Source organism: Propithecus coquereli, unplaced genomic scaffold (assembly GCF_000956105.1).
Source record: "Propithecus coquereli isolate 6110/MARCELLA unplaced genomic scaffold, Pcoq_1.0 Scaffold9, whole genome shotgun sequence".
Classification (NCBI taxonomy): Eukaryota; Metazoa; Chordata; class Mammalia; order Primates; family Indriidae; genus Propithecus; species Propithecus coquereli.
Window position 1 is genome coordinate 13397734 of NW_012155284.1, and position 11336 is coordinate 13409069.

The window sequence follows — 11336 nt, forward strand, 5'->3', positions numbered from 1 at the left end:
AATTTTAGGATTTAATTTAAATGCCCAAAAACAGTTATGAAAAGTGTGAAAAGAAGGCTAAGTGAAGAAGAACTTACCAGAAATTAAAAGTCACTAGAAAGCCACTGTATTCAAAACAGAATGGTGTCGGCACAGAAACAGACAGATAGAGATCAGAACAGAGAGTCCAGAAATATTAACAAATCCAAATACATATGGCATCTTCACATGTGACAAGGGGAATAATTCAATCCCATAAAAAAACGAAAGTTCTTGTATAATAGGACTTAAGTAACTGGTTATCCATCTAGGAAAAAAAAAATCCTACACCTCACAGTCATGTACAAAATTTAAAACTGGAGTAAAATTTGAATGTTTTTAAAAAATTAGTAATAAAATTTAAGAGAACACTTGTATGAACTTGGAGCAGACAATAGCAAAACATAACTCAGAAGCAATAAAGAAAAAGACATTTGATTAAATAATTAACAATTTATAAAAGACATTATAAACAGATAAAAATTGTAATGATACATTTGCACACAAATACAAAGGATTAATACTTACTTCTAAAACACAAGAGCTTCTAGAAATTGAGAAAGAACAACACTACCAAATGGAAAAATGGGCAGTGAAAATGAACATGAAATGAAAAGAGAATTCAAATGGACAATAAACATATGAAAATATGCTTAACATCAGCAACAGTGAAGGAAATGCAAATTAATGATCAGATAAAATAAGATCTGCAAGAATTAAAAAGGGCAGTGACATCCGTGCTGGCGAGAATGTTAGGTGATGGGCACTCTTAATGTATGAAGGTGATTTGCTATTCTTTTGGGTAAGGCAATCTAGCAACATCTAATAAAATTAAAAACACACATACCGTTTGACCAAGCAATTCCACTTCTGGGAATCTATCCTATGGGAAAAAAAAGGACCAGTACGTAAGGATATAGGTACAAAGACGTTTATTGCAGTAGTGTTTGTTGTGGGGCAGGGGAAAGGGAGGTACCGAAAAGAACATGAATGTCCACTAATAGGGAAATGGTTAAATGAAATATGGTGCATGTAATGTAAAATATTACAGAATTATTAAGATGAATGGGATAAATATCTACTGACTTGGAAGATTGATAAGGTGAGAAAAGCAAACTGAAGAGTGGGTGCTTAATGTTCTTGTTAAGACAAGTAGTAGCAACAATTGCGACAAATCAATGTGAGTGAAGCACCTGTGTGCACAGGCTATGAAGGATGGGAGAATGTGGACCAGGCTGACAACAGCTACCAAAGGGAAGGTTGCCAATGGAGTCGGGGATTGGAAGGAATTGGGATAATTTACTTTCTCTGTGTATATCTTTGTGCTGTTTCACTAGTTACTATAAGCATTATATTAATTTTATAATTTTCAAAACCATATTTTAAAAAAACTATTAGCTTTTATTAGTGAAAGTAGACTAGTACTTCCAGACATTCATCTTTAGTAAAATAGTAGCAAATGAACAAATATCCCCTCTTCACTTATGCCACTCTCACCATAGTGCTCATCACTGGTGACTTGCCTGGTGTCCACTCCATCTCTCCTTGCCATTTGTGTATCAGCCATGCAGTTTGGGTGGGAATGACTACACTCTATTTCCAGGGACTTCTGAATGGTCTAAGCCACTATTCTCCACCAGAAATACAGTTCAGAGCTGCTTATATAATTAAAAATTTTATGATCGTCACATGAAACAAATTTTTTAAAGAACCAGGTGAATGTAATTTTAATAGTACATTTAATCTAACCCAACATATCCAAAAATACTACCATTTCAACATGTAATTAACAGAAGAATTATTAATAAGGTAGTTCACTTTTTGCATCTCAATTTGGACTAGCCACACTGCACTAGAGAGCACAGGTCTAAGCTAGTGACAGTAATGCTATAAACATTACCATGTCCACGGGTGGACACATAATTTAAGTGGTCCAAGCACAGAGAAACCCACAATGGTAGGAGAAGAACATTTCTGTCCTGATAAGAGAGAATAAGAAAAAAAATGAACACTGGCAGACATCGAGGGACAAGCTGGGAAGGAAGCCTGTGGCAAGATGCAGGAGAACCTGGGTCCTCTGGCGACACTGAACCTCTGGATCGACCCCTGCATGAAGCCTGAATTTTCCAGTCATATGAGCTGGTAAATTTTCTTTTCTTTTTTTCCAGTCACTTAGCATTAGGTTTTCTATTACTTGGAATCAGAAGTAGATTAATTAGAAAACTCATCTATGGATAAAGCCATACTCAAAGAGAATCCTTTTCTCCTTAAATGAATTAACTCAAATGTTTAAAATGTCTACCAATTATCTGTAGTCAAGCCATTCTTTTGTTAAACTAGCTTTATTTGATAATATTTTTAGAAATCTTCTGAAAACATCCCAAAGAAGAGTCCCACAGCCTAATCCCTTGTTGTCCAGGGTAACTGTCCACGGTCACCACACAAGAGGGTATTTCTCCTCTAGACAATGCATGCATAAAATATCAGAGCGACCAATCAGCTCTCACTCTCATTCCACCTCCTTTTCTGGTCCTCCTCCTCTAGACCAGGGTTTCTCAACATCAGCACTACAGACATTTTGGGCAGATAATTCTTTGTTGGGGGTTAGGGTAGGGGTTGTCCTGTCTTCTGTAGGATGTTTAGCACTATCCCTCATCTCTCCCCTGTAGATGATAGTGGGAGAAACCCTGTCTCCCCAGTAGTTGTGACAACCAAAAATATCTCTAAACATTCTCACACATCCCAACAAGGGGCAAAATCACCCCTAGTTGAGATCCACTGTTCTAGATCAACTGTATAACTGACCTTCCAGGCACTGAAGCAATTGCTAAAGCATGATGTCACCCTCTGTCGGTGTCCCCAGCATCACAACCTTTCTGGCCTTGTGGCCCTCTCCTCTGGCCACTGAACCTCATTGGATCACACTCTTCCTCGTCCAATCCCTGCCTATACTTAGCCTGAGCTCTCCATTGCAGTTCTTCTTTCCAGAAGAAATGTGGCTAGTTCCTTTTTACTTCAGCTTGAAATTATTACCTGAGCTGCTCCCAGAACCACCTACCCAGCCACCTCCTTGGGCTTCTCTGAGGTGATTTTCTGACAAAGTATTTGTCCGTTTATAATCACTTATTCCTCAATTCAGTCTCCCAAACCTGGGTCACTCCCTTCCTTCATCAATGTATCTTGTGGGCAATTCCATCCCCATCTTTCCACACTGTTTATCAACTTACATAGTATTCTCTCTAACCCGTCTCTTAAGTCTACAGTTTCATTATAATTACCGGTCAGCTTTTCTCAGCTCCTCAAATTAATCTATAGATTCAATGCAATCCCAATAAAAATCACAGCAGGCTTTTTTTTTTTTTTTGGTAAAAGCTGACAAAGTGATTCTAAAATTAAAGAACCTAGGATAACCAAAACGACTTTGAAAAAAGATGAACAAAGCTACAGAACTAACACTACTGATATCAAGACTTATTGTAAAGCTACAATATTCAAGACAGTGTGGTATCGATACAAGGACAAATAGATCAGTGAATCAGAACGGAAAGCCTATAAATAGACACACACATATACAGACAACGAATTTTCAACAAAGGCACAAAGTACTTCAGTGGAGAGAAAAGAGTCTGTTCAAAAAATGGTGCTGGAATAATTAGATATTTATATATAACAACATCAACTTTGATATGTACCTCATCCCAAATAAAAAATTAACTGAAAATTAATCATAGACCTAAGTGTAAAATCTGAAACTATAAAATTTCTGTAAGAAAACACAGGAGAAAACCTTTGTGAACTTGGATTAGGCAAAGATGACTTAAACACCAAGAGTGCTTAAAGAACGAATTGATAAATTAGACTTCATCAAAATTTAAAGCTTTTGCTCTTCAATAGCTGCTGTAAAGAGAATAAAAACACAAGCCACAGGATGGGAGAAAACATTTACAGATCATGGATAGAAGGTTTATTTATAATAGCCCAAAACTATAACTAACCCAAACGTCCATCAACAAATGAATAGAAAATCAAACTGTGACATAGCTCTTCAATAGGATATTACTTAGCAATAAAAAGCAATGAATTATTAACATATGCTACAACATGGATGAATCTCAAAATAATTATGCTAAGTGAAAGAAGCCAGACCAAAAGAGAGAGAGAGAGAGAGAGAGAAAGAGAGAGAGAGAACATAAAATATCCTTCCATGTATATAAAATTTTAGAAAATGCAAACTCATCATTAGGGCTGAAAGCGTTGGCAGCCAGATATTTCATTCTCCTGAGTGTGGTGGTGATTTCATGGGCATGTACACATGTCCAAAATGTATGAAGTTGTACACTTTACGTGCATTTTACTGTATGCCAGTTATGTCTCATTAAAGCTTTTTTTTCCTAAAAAAGAAAGAAAGAAATACAATGCTAGCTACTGGGGAAAGCCTTAACTGCTAGACCTTGTAGGCTTATTCTACTCTGGGGACAGCTGAAATCAGTTCATCCTACAAGGGATTCCATGAAAGAAGTTCTGGAGTTTTGGTCTTGTCTTAAATTCTGCTGTGGGTTAATACAAACAGAATTCACAATCCTTTGGTATGTTGACATACTACAGCTTGGGGGATATTAAATAGCAGATGCGGTGTGTGTTGGCAGGGAAAGACTAGATAGACCCCAATGAAGTACCAATTTGAACTATTTTTACTTTAATTCTTCTTTTATGCATTTCTCCAGACAACCACCACCATTACCATCCTTACTGTGGTCTTAAAGGTATGCCTGACCAACATCTTTCAGGGAAAAAAAAAATTTTTTTTTAGACTAGAGCTAAGTGGTCTTGATTCTTAAAGATAATAATTAAGTAATAGGCTTTTAACTAGATGTGTGAAGACAATATTTTCCCTGTGATTCTATCAGAATCAGTTGTATTTACATACAAATTGGTAATACCTTAGAATTCCACCTAAAAAAGCCACCATAGTTCCCCTAAGATATGAAACCTGTGTAGTGATCGATTAATTTCATTTCGGTATATGATGTCAATTGCATTTTAAAAATATACTCCATTGCTTCCAAGTGCTTCTTTAATCCACAAGGACTGGTCTTAGCATTTAAACTAATTTATCCTAGACATAAAAAAACCTTCTGCTTATTCTCCCAGATAACTGATTCTTGGTTTGTTAAGATACTAAACACTATGCTTTATACCCTGAAATACAAAACCCCTGGTGAACTCACTCATGTTCCCCATGCAAAGCAAATACTGATGTTTACTGCCTGGGCAGAGAGGGCAAGGGAAGCTGAGAAAAGGAGCAAAACTCTCCTACTCTCTGTTCTGCTGCTAACCCAGCAGGAAGGTCCCACTGCCCCCGGAGTAACCATTACCACCTGTTCCACAGCAGCTACACCTGTAAGTCACACAGCATTAACTTCTCAAAGCAAATGCTCTCCTCAGTTTCCTAAAAATAAATCCTAACAATAACCTCTGCCTCAAAGCTGTCCTAAGTAAAAGCACTTATATACCACCTCCACCACCACTAACGATAAAAGCCCCACCTGGAAAATCAGGGCTTAGGAAGAGTTAGGCCTCAGTGCTAAGGTCACCAGAAGGTTAATCCCATTCATCTCTATGACGTATCAAAAGTTTAAAATGACTTTTTTCCACACAATAAAGAATACATAGTATATGCTAAATTAATATTTTCTAATAAAGGACATCTTTGCATAAGCACCTACCAAAAATACAAGTGTTTCTGGAAAGATTACATTTCTACAATACAGGCCTTTTAAAAATCTTCCCTCAATACAAGATGCATGTTTGAATTTATTATTAGAAATTTCATTATAAAAATACATTAAAATGTATCTGTCCATGTTGGGTCAAATTCATGCCACCCATTTCCACATGCAAATCAAACATATAGACTATAGTCGATAAAACCTTTTCATCCCATATAAATGTGTTCACAGAACTATCTGCACAGACTCTCCTCATGGTGCTGGTCACAAGTGATCCGGGTGATGCAAGCGGTGAAGCAGAGCTCAGAGGTCCATTGGCAAGAGAAGGGAGGTGTTACTGGCATGTTCCATGGGCATGTCTCATGTTCCAATACAGAACACGGGAAAGTCTTCAACCTCATCCTGGAAGAGGTGACTTTATAAAACAACGTGGTAAAAGACAATGCATGTGGATTCAGAAAAAGAAATGATCCACCAAAATTCTCAGAGGGTGGGGTCTCTATCACAAAAGCAGAGAAAGAAATGCTAAAATATATTTTTTCCCTCTAGCACCTTAGGTCTGACAGTCTGCAGCCACAAAGAGTAAGAGAGAAAAGAGTTTAATTCTCAAGAGTTGAAATGGCAGAGGAGACAGCAAAGATTCTAAGGAGAAACACTGAGGCCCAAGTGAAATCCCACCTCCCTCTCTGCAGTTCCATAGAGGGCCCAACTTGCACAATGGGGCAAGGATAGAACAATACAGAATTCAGCTGCTACACTCACATGTCTAATTGGATACTGAATATATTTGGAGATTGCCAGTTACTGCAGCTGCGATTGTCACCAGCATAGCTATCACTCACTGGTCTCTTTATTAGTCTGAGGTAAACTTAGCATCCTGGTGGTGCTGGGTGTATGACTCCAGGTTTTCCCTTTGGCTACAGTGTTATAAGCTGTTACGATGAGTCTGGGGTCTTGATTTCTAAAATATTCAAAGAAACTATAATAAGCATGGTGAAGTCAAGTAAACTCTGTGAGGTCTACCCTTTATTTGGTCTATATATGGATGTTGATGCTAGAATTTACGTCCTAATAGAACAAAACATACCCACTCTCATGCTGATATCTGTGTTTCTGGCTCAAGCATACTGACCACAAAAAGGAAAGGTTGCTTTCCAGTCTCTGGTAGTGAGGAACCCTAAATTCTGGTTATGGTTCACAATCAGCGTACATACTCCCTGAGCACAGCCAAGTCTCAAATCCTCTGAGTTGCTAGTTACTCGTTTATCAAACAAAGATATCTCACATTAGATTCCTCTTAAGGTTTCTTCCAACTCTGAAATCCTATGACTAAAATTTTCCATATGGACACCTATAACAATCCTAATCATTCTCATCAACACCTGTCTGTCCCCAGTCTCAATTTCAAGAAGTGACCTGTATCACTGGCTGGGAAGCGATGGATTATTCTGTAGCAGGAGCCACAGAGAACAGGGAGTTGGTTCCCTCACAGCCTGACAGGGAGCCAGACACTGTGGGGTCAGTGTCCAGCATGTGCAGGAAGCTCCTGGCATCAGGCAGACCATCCCACGTGCAAGTGAAAGACCTACCCGAGGGTATGAGGTCAACTGCTCCTTTAACACCTCTCCAGGGAAACAAAACCGCCTCTCAGAAAGGGCAACACAAATGACATGGCTTTAAGGAGACTTCCCCAGCCTACTTTGTGGTCTTTTGCTTAACTCAACAAGACAAAACTAAGTGATTTGGAGAGACAGGGAAGAAAGTATAATTCCTAATACGTTTTATTTAACAAGACACATAATACTTACTACATGCCAGGTACTGTTATAAACCCTTTACAAATATTAGTTAATTTAATCCTCTAAATCTGCAGTCTGCAGCCCTGGGCCACATTACCCATCTGTGGCCTGTTAGGAATGGGCCACACAGCAGGAAGTGAGAGGCAGGTGAAGCTTCATCTGTATTTACAGCCACTCCTCATCGCTCACCACCACCACCCCCCCAAGTCCCATCTGTGGAAAAACTGTCTTCCATGAAACTGGTCCCTAGTGCCAAAAAGGTTGGAGACCTCTGCCAGGACACAATAATATCCCTATTTTACAGATAGGGAAACTAAGGCACATAGAAGTTAAGTAACTTCCTGAAGGTCACGTAGCTGGCTAAATGGCAGAGATAGGATTCGAACCTAGGCAGTGTGGCTTCTAAGTCCATGCTCTGAAATGCTATTCAGTGATTACCAATTGATTAACAGACTTGAGAAGGTGGCTTTTATTAACAGTAAGGGAGGACAGATACCCATCTGTCTCAGGGGGCCACACTAGATGAGCCTTGCTGAAAAGGACTGCTCACTGAGACCCTCCCCAAAATACTGTTTGATTCAGATTTGCTAAAATGTTATTTCAGTAAATATGAAATAGGGAACTTCCCTTCATGCTTTTGGGATCAAGCCATTCACAACTACACATACACCCTGGAGCTCACCGAAGAACAGTCATTTTCAACTGGCGCAGCATTTTAGATTCACCTTGAGAGTCGGTTAAAAGTACACAAGCCTCAATCTTACCCTGCAACCCGCCCCCAACACACACAAGGCTTCTGATTTGCAATCTCAAAGGTGTCTGAAAATGCACACATATTTCTTAAACTTCCCCCAAGTAACCTAACCCTCTCCGCTGGGGCAAAACTAAGGTCTTCCCATAATTTTCAAGGGCAAGAAGATCAATCCTACATTGCTTCTATCTCCCAAATCTCCTTCCTACCCACTTCACAGAAGACAAATTCATGTATGATAAGGAATGCTGCAAATACATGCCAAATACCAAACCAGCTATTCGATGAATACATAAATGCAATTGACATTCTTCCACAGCCTGAAATCCTCTCTTTACTCTCAGGATATATTACACCATTCTCTTTTTACATAAACATGCCACTTTAAATGCTAATTCAGATGCAACACTCAATTTTTTCTTCGTTTTGTTTTTGGGTTTCTAACATTCAAAATGACACTGGACTTACATTTGGCTTCTACAATACATATTTTGAATTCTTGCTTCAATATTTGTGGGGGTGGGAGGGTAGAAAGTGCTAAGGAGAAAGCTAAATTTATTTTAAAACGTATCCAAATACAGTTTACATGTCCTTTATTTTGCTTGAATTAAACTCTTTCCCTCTCTTTCAGGAAATGTTGCTTTCACTTTGCTGGAAATCTCATAAATCTAATTCAAACCAGTTGTAAAACCAAGGTGATTCCCTCCCCTTGCATTCTAGAAATAACCTCATTTTACTCAAAATACTTCTCTGAATAGCCAGTCAAGGCAATGTGTTCTGAAATGTAACAGGTCTGAATGCAAGTCTTCTTTTTACAAAATACACAGACATATATACACCAATAACATCAACCCAGACCTATTCAATTACATAGAAGGTTGCTTCCTATCTTGTCTCAAAATGAGAAATTCCAACCTCGGAATTACCCTAATCCAACGTATGCAGTTCAATATATCTACAGTAAGACAAACTCTATCTCTGAAGTCCAGCAGGCCCTGCTCCACCCAGAGGCTTCCAGCGACCATTGGGTTCCCCTATTTCTCTTTGACAATTCCCTCTCCCTCCACTGATCACTTTCATTTTCCATCCCACCTCTCAACATCCCTTTCTGGCCCCTACCCAAGCAAGGCAAAATAAGAAAGAGGTAAAAATAAGTTTATTATTCTTTTCGTCATTTATTAATTTATTCATGAGGCAAAATGGTTCTCCACACCTGCTCAATTCTCTGGTAACCTTATCTCTTACCAGTTTACTAGAAGCATCCTATAGAAGAATCTTCTTCTGCCATATTAAATGTAGCTTAGCGACACCCTGTCCACAGTATATACATTTCAGTGAGGCCTCAAAGAGAAAACATCTTCAAGATCCAACTGAATGAATTCTAGTACTGGGATGTTTGGCACCATGGTAAGGGTGTTTAAGATACATATATCCATCCCCTTTGTGATTAAGGAGGTGGATTTCCTAGAAGACCTGAAGCTATCAAATGCCAGTAGACACTTACCCTACTTATTCGATGGCCGGCCCTACTAGACTCCAACCACTCTCAGAGTGACAATTTAAAAAAAAAAAAAAAAAAAAAGGCTGAAAGGAGAAGGAGCATAAACTCTTCAGAGAGGAATACTGGTACTAGCTGCTAGTACTGTTGCTAGATCAAGAAATTAAAATAAGCCAAGACTCTTAAATTGCCTCTCAGGTAACTTGAACACACTCAGCCAGTCCTCAGCATGCAGAGAAATACTTTTCCAGGACTGCTGTGCACGTGAAGAGCTGCTTCTGCTACGGGTTCCTGCTGCTGGCTGCCCCTTTAAAAGCATCTTTAAAGCGTGTATGGCCAAAGAATATAAAGCTAAGAAACTGCCAAATGTCAGTCACAGCTTCTAAAAAAAAAATAAAATGATAATTGGAGATAATTTTATAGATCCCAGACCTCCAGGGCTCCATGAAACAATGCACTGATGCTCATAATTAAACAAGGTAGAGGAAAGGCCATCTTAAATAGCAGGGAGAATTTATGTGCTAAGAATAGATAGAGCAGTTTCCTTCTCTGTATGTAGAAATCTGAAAGACCATTAAAAAGCAGGATGTGAGGAGGCAAGGGAGATGGCCCCAGCCAACTTCCCCTCCTCTCTCTGGGGTACAAACACTACCAGGGCACGCTAGGCCTCTTAGTCCTGGAGAGCTGTTTATTTGGGCAATTAACAAAACACAAAGAGGCCCTTTAAAAATAAATGTAGCTGCCAGGGACACCTCAGTTTTGCCCCTAACCATCCATTAGCTTATATCTTAGGGTTTTCCACTTTTTCCACTTTCTTTTCCACTTTCTTTCTTTCTTTTCCACTTTCTTTGAAAACAAACACCTCCCAGAGAGTTTTTCTACTTAGATGTGTCACTTTGGGACTTCAGTTCTAAATATGGGACAAGCCTAGATAAGAGACTCACGACACTAATGGCATTTTGATAAATACAGACAGTACGGATTAGTTAGAAAAATCAAAATCACATCAAGTGAATCTATGTATTCCACCCTGAATTTAAACCATGAAGGATCTGGCATCAGCCATGGAATCACTGCCATCCTCATCGACTAGGGAGAACAAGCAGGGCATCTCCACTGCTCAGAGGCTCACGATCTAGGAGAAGGAGACAGACTTGCATACATTACACAAAATCTACGCTATGAAGTTATTGTACTGGGCACCCTGTCGAACACAAAGAGCAGTGAATCGCACTCACATCTCTCCCAAGGGCTAAAAACCCTAAGCAACAAACCTAGTGCGGAAGCTAAATGTTACAACGTACCATTTGCACATGCTGTTATCTCGCTTGCCTCATCCCCTACTGACAGGTAGTATATACTGAAGCATTTCAAGAATATCAAAATTTATCACAATTTTTTCTGTGTTGTTTTGGCATTAATCAATGGGTATCTGCCACTGTACATATTTCAGTTATTGTAAATTCACACACGTTTGGGCCAATCTTCATCATGAGACAAAATAAACCAAAAACACAAAAACAAAACACAGGTATGTTATA

The 11336-nt window shown here is 38.9% G+C and overlaps 1 long non-coding RNA gene across 1 annotated transcript in view; it reads right to left on the reverse strand.

Annotated features, from left to right (window-relative positions):
* Nucleotides 1-877: 877 nt before the first annotated feature.
* The window catches only part of LOC105826617, a 19023-nt gene continuing 8564 nt past the window's right edge, over nt 878-11336 (reverse strand). Inside the window, exon 3 of the long non-coding RNA XR_001138322.1 lies at nt 878-901. This is a non-coding gene — a long non-coding RNA (uncharacterized LOC105826617). The remainder of the gene's footprint in view (nt 902-11336) is intronic.